The 13,313-nt window shown below is 35.1% G+C and overlaps 1 long non-coding RNA gene and 1 pseudogene across 8 annotated transcripts; one reads left to right on the top strand and one right to left on the bottom strand.

Moving 5' to 3' along the window:
- Window positions 1-4,350: 4,350 nt before the first annotated feature.
- The window catches only part of LOC131657529 (uncharacterized), a 37,801-nt pseudogene continuing 28,838 nt past the window's right edge, over window positions 4,351-13,313 (bottom strand).
- LOC131660285 (uncharacterized) lies at window positions 5,114-11,380 on the top strand. 8 transcript variants are annotated; one of them, XR_009300786.1, is made up of 10 exons: window positions 5,114-5,433; window positions 5,654-5,754; window positions 6,042-9,309; window positions 9,390-9,492; window positions 9,602-9,703; window positions 9,832-9,944; window positions 10,022-10,115; window positions 10,211-10,276; window positions 10,359-10,432; window positions 10,540-11,380. It is a non-coding gene; the product is annotated as an uncharacterized LOC131660285 (long non-coding RNA). The 8 variants fall into 8 exon arrangements; XR_009300787.1 differs by having other exon boundaries at window positions 9,838-9,944; window positions 10,540-11,379; XR_009300788.1 differs by having other exon boundaries at window positions 9,638-9,703; window positions 10,540-11,379.

Here is a 13,313-nt window from a genome sequence, read left to right on the forward strand (position 1 = left end):
GTTTTTTTTTTTTTTTTTACTTTTAAATTTTTTAGTGTATTTTTACTTTTTGAAGTTTGGATGTTATCATAGTTTGAGTAATTATCTAAGAGTTTAATTGATATATATCGTCCGTGTAAAAAAATTTACATCATTATTTTATCATGAATATTCAATCGTATATTTTAAAAAAAAGCTAAAATAAGAGTGAAATCTTTTATATTTATTAATGATTGTGATTTATTGACAGTGTAAAAAAAATTTATATTATCAGTGTATTTTAATTAAATTCATTATCCAATTAGTTCTTTGTAATATGATTTTTAAATGTTTTCTGTTATTTTTAAGGGTAAAATTTAAAATTGTGCGAATTTTTAGAAACAAGATGACTTTTCGGTTCAAATAAATAACTAAATAGTGAATACACTTACCCATTAGTCTAAATGGGTATTTATATACGTGAAAATCAGATAAAAATAAAAGAGTTGTTGTATAAACAAGTTAGCATGCTTACAAAACTGACTACATGTCTTACGGCTTTGACTCATTAGGAGAATGACTAGGGTGGATCATCTCTTTATGTTATGAGTGAGATCAATTGAATAAATACTTCAGTTGTCCATTGAGGGAATCTCACTCAACTCAATTAGTATGTGGCTCCACACGTTGTTCAACGTGATACATCATGGAGGAAGTGAGACGGACTCGATCACATGTTGTCCATGAGTCCTCGTCGCTTACTATCTAGGTATCTCTCATGTTATTTAAGACTATAGCTCTGGGAGAGGTCTAAAGTCATGCATAGTCGGATCCAAATATATCAACCCTCGATTATGCCAACGATCGCAAGACTACAACGATATTTAAACAAATGAAAGAAAAGGGTCACCGAGGATTTTCCTTTCAGGTACTCACACCAATACTGGAAGAACTTCACGTAGGCTCAGCTTGCAAAATGAAGTTGAGAAATAGCCATTGCTATGTGCTTCAAAACTTCTACCTCAAAAAAATAAAAGGGGGATGAAGACCCAAGACAGAGAAAGTACACTCATAGAAAGGGATGGCGCAATCGCCATACTTACTACATGTTCTTTCATCCTCAACGAGACTTAAAATTCCCTAGTAGGAAGGTGACCCAACTTCAGTGAAGGCGTCATCAATATTGCCCACCTTAGAGAAAGTAGAAACGATAAAATAGTAAACAGGATCTACCCAAGAAGATGGAGTATCCTTCTAGGAATTGTGAATACTTTTATGTGATTTCTTGTCAAAATTACGGTAACTTTATGGTTGCAACAAAATGAGACGCTAAAGATGTAGATAATTTCTAGGCTTCAGAAAATGATACAAAAGAAAATAGCATTGACCCTTCTAGAGGAAACTATATTCTAACATGCAAAGGGATCTCACCAAACACGTCTAATCACTTGCACGCAACACTAATGTGTTTCAGTTCCCGAAGAGTCGTAATGATGATATCTCCGAAAAGAAATTTGAAGTATGGTGCATTAAATGCATGTAAATATAGAGAGGTTAGCTCCCGCCTCAATTACATGAAACTTGACATTGGGATTTCGATTGAAAGCTAGTAGAGGTCTTAGGTAAGGGGATCCTCTCTCCACGTTGTTGTTTGTTATAGTAATGGAGTATATGCATAAAGTTTTCCAAAAGCTTGAGTTCAAATCAAATTTCAACTTTTATACTAAGTGTGAGAAATTGAATTTGATCAACTTAAGTTTCACAAATGATTTGTTGTTGTTCATTAGAGGAGATTTGAAATCTGTGGAAATGGTCATGCAAGCTTTCAATGTTTTCCCAAGGTCTACTAGATTAAGTGTAAACCCTTACAAATGTATGGTTTACTTTGGCAATATAGGCAACCAGGTCAAGCAGGAAATTCATGATATTTTTGAGTTTAGGGAAGATGACCTTCTGTTTAGATGCCTTGGCATCCCTTTGACAAGTTGTAATTTGTCTATTACTCATTGTTTGGCTTTGATGGATAAAATTGTGGCAAGATTTAAACACTAGATATCCATGTTACTTAGTTTTGGAGGTTGATTTTAGTTAATCAAAAGTGTGCTTTTTGCGATTACGAACTTCTTGATGCAATGTCTTCCCCTTCCTAAGAAAGTTATGAGAAATATAGAGGCTATTTTCAGGTCTTTTCTTTGGTCTGGTAGCGAGAATGTAACAAGAAAATATCCAGTTGCTTGGAAGAGGATTTGCTCATCCAAGAAACAAGGTGGGCTCAAAATCATTATTGAAGATTGAACACAAAGCTAGCCTCATCAAGTTACTTTGGAATCTGAATGGAAAAGTGATCAGTGCATTTTGATGCACGTTTTTCCATGTTTGTACTCAAGCATTTCTTCCATTTGTTTTAATTATTTTTATGTTTTAATATGTTTTTATAATTTATTTTATTATTAGCTTTATTTAATTTTCGCACTTTATTTTTCAGCCTTAGCAGTCTGCACGAAAACGATCATAACTGGAGTTCCATGAGTCCGATTGAGGCGTTCTAATAATCGCCGGAAAGCTAAAAGAGAGAGATACGACTTTCATGTTGGAGTCGAAGTCATATTCGGATCCGATAATTCCCAGTTTTGCGTTTAAAGTTGCAACACTTTTTATTTTAGTGTTTGGGTCATTTGTAATGGGTCAGGTCGACCCGGTTAAGTTGTGAAAAGGGTTTGGGTGTTCTCACCTAGGTTAGGCAGCCACGAAAACACTATTCACCATCGTTTTACACTGTTCACGATTTTGGTTGAGAGCTTTTACGAACTCATGGAGAACTAATCGCCTTTGAGTCGATCTGTTGTAATTCAGATTCCAATACTTGAGATTATTATAATGTTAATTATAGTTTAATTCCTTTCAATGATGTTTTGTGTTCTTTTATGCTTAATTCAATTACATGAAATAGATTGATTAAATTTGGTTGATTGTATGATCCTAACCTAGGCACGACACGTTTGCTTAATTCGTTTTTGTGCCTGATCAATCATGTTTGCTTAATCCATGAAAATTTTTCCTGTTTGCTTAATTCGGACAATAAGATCATACATCTCACGAACTTAACCGCGCTTGTCACTGAGTTTGTATCCAAATAGGAATAAACAATCCGCTTAGGGTATTAAAATTATAATAATCGATGATAGTAGGAACTGATTCGGTAGATTGGCTTATTTCAATAATCACTTAATTCATAATCACTTATTTTGTTTAATTGAAACTTAAACCAAACCCCCCCCCCAATCGATTTTGTTCAGTTGATAATAAACAAGAATCCCTGCGATACGACTCGAGCCATTGTCGCTATATTTCAGTTTTAAAAATAATCGCTTTTGATCCGCGCGCGACAACAGATCAAAAAGCTAACAGCTTATGGATCAAGTGGACTCACTATTACTATATGAAACAGCTGGATATCATGATAATGCTATTGACAAATAATAGCTCTTGGATTATGAAGGCGATAATGAAGCAGCAACAAGAGATCCAACAATTGAAAATCTAGAACAGTACTATGTTACAAAGTGAAAATTTTGATATGATAAGAGTTTACAAGGTTGTTAAAATTCAATATCAAGAGGTGAATATGAGCAAAATCATCAATGACAATGTTGCTCTTCCTTGAGCTTTATTCGCTCTATGGATGGTTTGCCATGGGAGACTACCCAAAAAGGATAGATTGCTAAACTTTGAAATGGTTGGTAATGATTGTTGTTGTTTCTGCAAGGCACGTGAAACAATACATCACTTTTTTTTTGTCCAATACAAATGTCATATGGAAGCATGTCCTGAATTGGTTACAAATCAATCATACACCAAGCATATGAGACGAGGAGCTAAGATGGATAACTAGTAACTAGAAAGGAAAAGTTGGAAAATAGTATTCTTAAATGTGCACTAGCTGAAACCATTTATGAGAGTTGACAATATAGGAACCTTATTTGCTTCAGTAAGAATGTAAAAGAAACATCTATAGATCTCAAAATCATAGATAATATTGTGTATAGATTTTGGACAAAATCTAAGTTAAGAAAGCATATTGAGAGGATTATGATGCCTTAGGTGTTTGGGCTAGCCAGTGTCATAAGATCTTTGATTAGCTGTATCCGTTGGATCACTTTAATTGTATTGATTTTTAGGATTTTGAATAAAATTTTCTTCTTCCAAAAAAAATAAATTATATTCAGTGGCGTATCTTGCCTAAAATATTAGGGGCGACAAGAATTAACTAAAATATTATAATTGCAATTTACTAAAATTTTATAAAACTCAAATACAATTTTTCCAAATATTCAAAATAACTTCAACACAAAATAAAAATAGAGTATATAAAAGGAGATATCCATCCTCGAATTAAAGTACCGCCTTCCGCTCTTTTAAAGACTTGAATTCATCAATAATTGAATCAGTGCTGAAGTGGTCAACTATTTCTTTTTCAACGTAAAGCATCATATTGTCAGCAAGAAATTCATCCTCCATCTTATTGCGCAATCTTGTCTTGATTATCTTCATTGCTGAGAACGATCTTTCTGTAGTATTTGTAGAAACTGGAAGAGTTAAAATAAGACGGATTAGTCGATCTATCAAATAATATGTATCCGCCTTCCCTGTCTTTTTTAGAGCTTCACACAATTCAGACATAGTTAACAAGCGATTTAAATCTGGATGACCAACAACATCAAGATGAAAGTGTTAAAGTTGGTATCTCAAACTAATTTTCTCATGCTCACTAAAATCCGTAGGATAGAATTTCTTTACAAGAGCACATATATTATTCATATCAAATGCTTTGTAAATATCCTTAGGAACCAAACTGTTGCTTAGACTTAAAAGCTCCATTGTTTGCTCACAAAACCTATGATTCAATTCCTGTCGTTGTTGATCAATTGTAACACAAAAGAGTTTCACTCTAAAATGTTGACCCACTGTGATGTGATCCATTTGATGACGTGCACAACCTTCACGCTCTATATAAACAACATTACCATCAGGGGGATCAATATCATGTTTAGGGGTGGACAAGGACCCGAAACCCGACCCAACCCGCAACATTACCATCAGGGGGATCAATATCATGTTTAGGTTAACTCGGGTTACAGGTTTTGCAAGTGTAATTGAAGGTTTCAAATGGGTATAGTTGGACGGGTCCGGTTCAACATATTGAACCTGCAAGTACCCATACCAACCCGTAGCTATGGCACTATTAAAATGCAGCGTTTATATTGTTCAACCCTACCTAACATTATTGGTAGCAGTCTACAAACACAAACCTAGCATTTTAGAATTTCACCCTCTCTCATCTCTTCATGTGACGAAGATGAACCCTAAATACAATTCGTAGATCTCCTTCCATTTTGCCCTTCCGTTCATCCCTTTCCATTTTGTGCCGCTGTAGATTAGGGATGTTGTTCATGTAGATCTGTTCTTCAAACACGGGTAAGTGCCATTTTCGTTTTCCGTTTTCGTTTTGAATCCAACATTTGTTCATTTTCATTTTGAATCATGCGTTTTTCGTGAACAAACTTCCTCTATAGTCAACCTTTCTATATTCTAAAGAACATAAGTTTAAGGTTTAGGACTTTACTGAGTTAGGTTTTTTTCTTGTTCTACTTCTCTTTCCTATTGTTTTGATCACCAGTATATGTTTAAGTTGCAGATATTTCCCTTTCGAAAAAGCTTCCTCTTATACCTGCTAAAGTCTTGGATACCCAGACTCTCATTTGTATTGTTTCTACCATCTGGAAACACCCATAACAGGTAAAAAGCTTATTATATATTCTTATCATAAATATTAAGTATGCTTGAAATGTCTCTGATTCTAAATAACTGACTACTAATTGTGAATCATGTGCATGTTTTAAGTTAAGATACTTATAGATTATTGTGGATAATGTAAAAATCAAATCTACAATGCCACTGATGTTCAACTTTGACATTTCAGTTCATTAGTATTTTTTTGTTACATGTAATTTCTTGAGTTTTATTATAAGAGTAGGGCTGATAGTTAACCAAAATCTTTAACTGGTTTAATTTCTTGTGTATAGATGGATCAAGGTCAACATAGCATGGAAGGAGTATTATAGCAAGGGAAATGTAACTGTAAGTGTTTTATATGTGATTGGTTGTGTCTTAAGGCTGATTTTCAAAGTGTTTTATGTGTGATTGGTTGTGTCTTAGCTAAATGTTTTCAAAGTATCTTGGGCTTAGTATTGTCAAAGTGTTTTGAAGTGTCTTAGGTTGAATGTAATGACATAAATGAAGAAATTAGCCTGATTTATTTAAATCTACTTCAAATAGGTAGAGCTCTTTCTTTTGCCACTTGCAGGAAGATCATTAAAACTGATTATAATTACACTATTATATTAGAAACTGTGGCTTAGTGTCATTATTTTTGAAACTATGGCTTATTTTAATTGTTGAAACTGTGACTTATTTTAAATTGTGTATGTTTAACTGTGGCTTAGTTTAATTCTTTTCCAAAGTGGGGCTTATTTTTGGTTTGTAAATGACTATTAATTGAAATGTGTGTTAGACATTTTTTTAAACTGTTTTCAACACTGAACTTACAAACTAAGTTATGACATGTTATCACATCGTGTGTTAAATTGAAATGACTATTAATTGAAATGTGTGTTAAATTGTGTATGCATTCATGTGTGTAAATGAATCACACTGAACTTATTTTTGGTTTGTAAATGACTATTAATTGAAATGTGTGTTAAATTGTGTATGCATTCATGTGTGGTAAGAATAAACTAAGTTATGACATGTTATCACATTGTGATAAATTGAAAATTGAAAAATTGCAAACAAATTATCAAATACATGTCTTAGGCTACTTGTATGCTAGCTGTTTTTTTGAAACTAATATGATAATTAATTGCATGCTAGCTGTTTTGAAACTGTTTTCAAATTGTGGTTGGATTAGATTCACTGTCTGTAAAATTTATTAATTGTAAAATTTTAAAGAAGGATTAAACTTTAGCTATTGATTATAGCTATAAATTATAGAGTATAGTTGTTGATTCATTTTGTTCCTTTTCTGTTTGTAAAGTTTTAAAGAAGGATTAGATTTTATTTTTTTACTATCTTAGTACTAACCATTCAATCATCACTGTTTGTAAATCACTATTAACTGAAAAACACTCTTTTTCTTGAAATGTTGACCATCCTGTTTGCTTAGTGTATGAAATGTGACTGGTAGTTGTTGATAATGGCTCCTTCACTTTTTCAGCGAGGGTTCAGCCTAATCAAAATCTACCAATTAATGAAGTTGGTTCAACTGCAACGACTACACCTGTTGCACCTGAATTAGTTAATGTGCAACCTTCAAGAAAAAGGAAATCTAGTGCAAGTGGTTCTAGGCAATCATCTGCTTGCTGGGAACATTTTATTAGGTTACCCGATGACTTAGTTGATGCTCCCACTGCAGCTTGCAAACACTGCCACAAAAAATACTTGTGTGACCCAGGAGTCACGACACCACTAACTTGAACCATCATATTAAAAAATGTCCTAAGATGTCACTTGTTGTGTCAACTGACCCCACGCAGGCTATTCTAACATACCCAACTGTAGATGGTGACCTGATTCAAGTTAGCTCTAGATTTGACAAGAAAGCTTGTAGAAGTCCTTTGTCAATTTTTGAAGTGCTAGATGAGCAGCCATATAGTGCAGTGGAAGGTGAAGGGTTTAAATTTTATTCTAAAGTAATGCAGCTCTAGTTTTCCATCCCATCTAGGCGTACAGTAGCTAGGGACTGTTTTCAGCTACACTTGGTTGAAAAACAAAAGTTAAAGGCCTTTTTAAGTCTGAGTGCAATAGGTAGCACTTACTACCGATTGTTGGAGTTCTATACAAAATCTTAACTACTTGACCCTTACGGCACACTTTGTGGATAACGAATGGAAGTATCAAGAAAGAATTATAAGCTTTGCCGTAATTCCAAACCACAAGGGAGACACTGTAGGTAGGAAGATTGAAAAAGTGTTAAAAGATTGGGGGATTAGGAATGTGTCAACCATAACTGTTGATAATGCCACTGCAAATGATGTGGCTGTGACATATCTGAAGAAAAAAATAACAAATATGAATGGGTTGATGGGGGATGGAAAATGTTTTCATATGAGGTGTTCTGCTCATATTTTGAACTTGGTGGTAAATGAGGGGTTGAAAGATAGACATTTAGCTGTAACTAGTGCTAGGGATGCTGTTAGATTTGTCAAGTCATCACCTCATAGGGCATCCAAGTTTAAAGAATGCATTGAATTTGTTGAAATAACTTGTAAAAAATTGGTTTGTCTCGATGTTTCAACTCGTTGGAATGCGACATATTTAATGCTAGAGGCTGCGGAGAAGTTTCAACTCGCATTTGAAAAACTTGAGGACGAAGACTTGAGCTATAGGGAGTTCTTTGAAAAAGGTAACCCTCTAGTAGTGATGATTGGGACATTGCTAGGGCTTTTTTTGATTTTCTAAAGTTATTTTATGACGCAACTAAGATTTTTTCCACCTCTCAAAATGTGAGTTTGCATACTTATTTTCACCAAGTGTCTTCCATTTATTGTGAGTTGTAGCAAGCTACTATGAACTTAAATTATAATTTTGCAAGTGTGGGTGGGGATATGATGGAAAAGTATAATAAGTATCAGGGGAGTGCTGATAAGATGAACAAAATGATATATTTTGGTATTATTCTTGATCCAAGATACAAGTTGAGATTTATTGAGTGGACTTTTAAGGATATGTATGGAGTTGGATCCAAGCTTGGTGGTGACTTGCTCAAATCTTTAAAAAAGAGTTTATAAAAGTTGTAAGATTGGTATAAGCAAGCTTATGACCAAAAACTCAATTCTGGACAGCCTCTTGGTAGTGGTGGATAAGCATCCAATTCTGAAATAAATGTTACTGTTGCATGCTCTTCAGTTATGGCTAGAGTTGAAGCTTTTGAGCAACATTTAGAGGAACAAGACTCGATTGATCAAGAAAATGAGCTTGAGGGTTATAATTCTACTAAGTGTGTTAAAAAGGATCCTAATTTTGACATTCTTGTGTGGTGGAAACACAATTCAGCTCAATATCCTATTTTATCTACAATGGCTAAATATATTTTAGCCACATCAGTGTCTACTGTTGCTTCTGAAAGTGCTTTCAGCACGGGAGGAAGAGTCATAGAAACCTACAGGACCTCTCTAACAGCTGAAATGGCAGAGGCATTAATTTGCACCCATAATTGGTTAAGGCATTCTTTTACATATTTCAAAGACATGAACCTCATGGAAGATTTTGAGCCTTCAGAAGATATTGTAACAGGTAAATTTTTTAACTTTATATTGGAGAAATAAGATGTTAATTCAGGTGTCTTACTAAAAAATTGGTTGTCATTATTTTAGAGTTTCAAGAAATGTCTTCAAGAGCAAGAGGAGGATCCGGGAATTCAGGTGTCTCGTCATCACACTCTCAGCCACAACCTTCTGGTTGTGCTTGAAAATTCAGGTATTCTATTATGTTATATATTGCTCAAGTATTATGCTATAACACTGTGATATTAATGTTTTTTTATCCAATTTTTCAAATCAACTATGTTTTTTTGATTTTTTTGAAGTCATACATGACTTAAATATTACTACTCAATGGCTAGCTGGGCTATTACGCAAAAGAATCCATCGTATTTTGCTTCACTTTTGCTTTACCAGTGACATTAGAGGTGATTCAAACTAGATAATATGATGTTTTCTTGAAATCAAGAGTAGTTAATTTCATTTTTCCATTAAAATGACTAAATTTATGTAACAAAATGGCACCCATGTCTATAATCTGAACTTGATATTGTAGTGACAGGCACCAGGACAATCTTTTCTCTTGTCGGGGAAGTACATGGATATGAATCAAACAGTCCCATATGCTGCACTTGGGTCTTTAACTGTGCATTTGTTTAATTCTCTTATGTAAGTTAGAATGTTGCATCTGTTTTACCGTGCATCTGTTTAATAATTTAACAGAACTTATATTGTTTTCAACATAGAAAAACGTAATGCAAGAATCTTCAACACCTATGTGTCACACATGAATATCGATGAGGAACATGTTATCAGTAACTTCATCGCCCAAGCATTGAGGTAATTAAACTCACATTATTTTCTTCTATGTTCTCCATGTTTATAAATTAATGCTTACCAATTCAACAATCGGCTTTTCTGTTGGTGTGTTTTAGTGGTGAATCTCTGACATTCCAATCTCTACGAACCCAAACTCGTAGTTCTGTTATGTCTCTTACATGGTAATATGTCCCATTTAATTTTTGTTTTTTTTCCATTGAATTACTAGTGGTTTGCTGATTTTGTGCATTCTGGTATGTCTAGGTTGAAGACATGTATTATGGTATCTGGCTAATGAATGTCAAAGTAGATGAAAGCCAACCATATACTTTTCCTAGGTCTTTACTTTTCTTATGGCTTTAAATTTGCAAAGTGTTATGTTTGGTTTGGATTCTTGTATTTTGACTATATATTTATCAATTCCAAATATTTTTACTATATCCAGGAAAGAAGGCAGTGCTTGCTTGTTGCAGCTTATTTGGGGGATTTATGAAGTGGATAATGGAATTGATAGTCTTGCAGTTCAACTTCAACTTGCTGATGTTTAATTGAATGCTGATGTTTACTTAAATGCTATTGTTTTGTCCTATCATCCATATTATTAGTAAATTGAAGAATTCTTTGATCGAGAATTGGTATTTGTTTTGTAAGGATGGAATATTTGGATCATATCTTGTATCATTTTTAATTAAGGTCTAACATCATATTTAGTCTATAATTAATTATATCATTTTGTGATAAGAATAAATAAAATTTCAATTTTTGAAAATGCTCAAAATGTGTTATTGGGTTTAAAAGGAATCAACCCAATAACCCGAATAAACCGTTTCAATTAACCCGCCATCCGCACAAACCTATCATACCCCAAATTTGTCCTACCCTTTAACTTCTAACTGGCTTAGGCTTTGCACTCATGTACATACATCACTTAGGTCATAACTCACACTCATGCATTCATATCATTAGTATCAATCAAAGACCAGCAGGAAAGAACTTTTGTGGCAAGGAATCTCCTACCAGATGTGTGGATCTGAGGTAATCAGGTGGCTCTATGTTCACGGAAGTCTTCCTGGATTAGGTTTTTCTCAGTCTCAATCCAAGGCATTGGTTGAAGGATACTGGCTTGCAAATCATCCGGTTCTTTAAATCAGGGTTTCTTTGACCAAAGTCAACCAGTGGACCTTCTGGTCAACATTTAATCAGGAATGGTTTCTATGTGTGAAAAGCTTCTCATACCGACTATGTGGATGTGTTTGTTTGACTGGATTTGGCTAGAAGAGATTTAATCGGGAATTTCATCAATAGTCGGAAAAATCAGAACAGTTGACTTTTGGGTCAAAATCAGAAGAATTATTCAAATATTGACTTTTGGTGGAAAATTAATCGAGAAAGGTCGAAGGATGGATAAAATTGGGAGTACGACAAAAAGTTGCAAAAAATAGCAAAAAGGCAAATTTTCAACACTTAGAAAATTTTTGGTGCCTTAAGGTCTTGGTGAGCAGTCCACTTCAGCACTAGTTTACACGTGGCAAATGACATTTCTTGAAGAAACCCCCAACATCAAAGTTGTTCCTCTCATGGAGGAGAACAACTTTGTAGTTGGACACTTTTTCATTTGAAGCTTGTATGAAGAGTTAAAGTGTTGAGAAGTTTCTGAAAACTCACTCAAACCAAGTCACAATCCAGGTCACAAGTCAGGTCATGACCTGACATTTTAACAAACACATGGCATGCCAAATCTCCAGCCATTTTTAGAGCTCTACAGAAGTGCCATGAGTTCAAACTTGGTATGCATCTCTTCCTTGCCATCTCTTCTATCCATTGAAACAAGAATTGAGTGAATTGGATGAATATTGAATAAATGGCAAGCCCCCAAAGTCATGCCCTCACACTGGCCAGAATGCAGCATAAGGCTGGGCATAAAATTCTGGGCACGCATGCATATCATCAAGCACATGGTGGGCTAGATTCAGATTCGAATTTCTTCCTCCACAAGTCTCCACCTTGAGCAAGATTGATCTCTAAATGTTCTATGTCATGCCCTCTATCCAATGAGATCAAGATCATTAATTTTGGATAAGAGGGGAATGAGAAATAGGACTCCAAAGTCGAGCCCTGCTCAAGTTGCTATTTTGCCAAGGACCACGAGCCAGAAGCCAAGCCACGCGCACAAGCCACATGCAGCAACAACCCACCATGTTCCAGTTCACTGTTCTACATTTCCAAGCATCATCTCAAGAAGCCTTCAACTTCAAATTTAAACTATGCTATGGTCTCTCTAAATTGGCTCCAAGTTTAAGAAAGATGGTGAGCTATAGCCATAGTTTCACATGATTAAAGATGGTGTCTTGGGATGGTGTTGCATGAAGATGTTGCTGACAAGTCATTATCACTCATTGCTACAAAGGCCCAGGCAGAACCTGCATTCAGAAAAGCTCATCGAAGACTTACTATACATGCATATACTTGTTCACTAAGCATTGCATCCCAAGTCCCACATTCAGAAAAATGAGAAAAGTTGTTGCAAAGCTGTGCATTAGAGTCCCACACTCAAAAAGCTCTCGCCATTCACCAATCATTAGCCATATATAAACATTGTTGCAGCATTCTCACCAACACACACTCTCCTCTCTCTCACTCTCATTTCACACTCTTTCTTTCCTCGTTCTCCCTCTCCTCGATTCTCTCTCTTCTGTCACTCCTTCCACCACCTCCGGTCACCATAACTACCACCTCCAACCTCCATAACTAACTCTTCAACCACCCTTCTCCTCCACCATAACCAACCTTCTTCTTCACCACCACCGAACCTCCCTCATTCCTCAATTTCTCACCACTATCATCATCGCCATAGCCTAACCTCTCTCACAACATCATCACCGCCATCTCCCTCATCTTCAAGCAAGTTCAACAACTTTAATGGCTTCTTGAAGAAAGCAGCCTCATCCTCAGCCTCCCCAAATCCATGGAACGCATATAGCTCGGATCCAAAGCGTGAAGTTCTCCTCGTCTCATTGTTCAAGATTCACCAATAGGTAAGCATTCACACCTTTCTTCGTATGGCAACAATAACATGCAGGATGCATTCCTAGATGTAGAATCTTATTTTGCTTCACATTCCATTTCATGGATCTTTGCATTTGATTCTGTTTGGGCAAGAAGCATGTAGATTACTCGTTTGAATCGTATGCTTGAATCCTGTGAGTACGTATGAGTGTG

Source organism: Vicia villosa, linkage group LG3 (genome assembly GCF_029867415.1).
Source record: "Vicia villosa cultivar HV-30 ecotype Madison, WI linkage group LG3, Vvil1.0, whole genome shotgun sequence".
Classification (NCBI taxonomy): domain Eukaryota; kingdom Viridiplantae; phylum Streptophyta; class Magnoliopsida; order Fabales; family Fabaceae; genus Vicia; species Vicia villosa.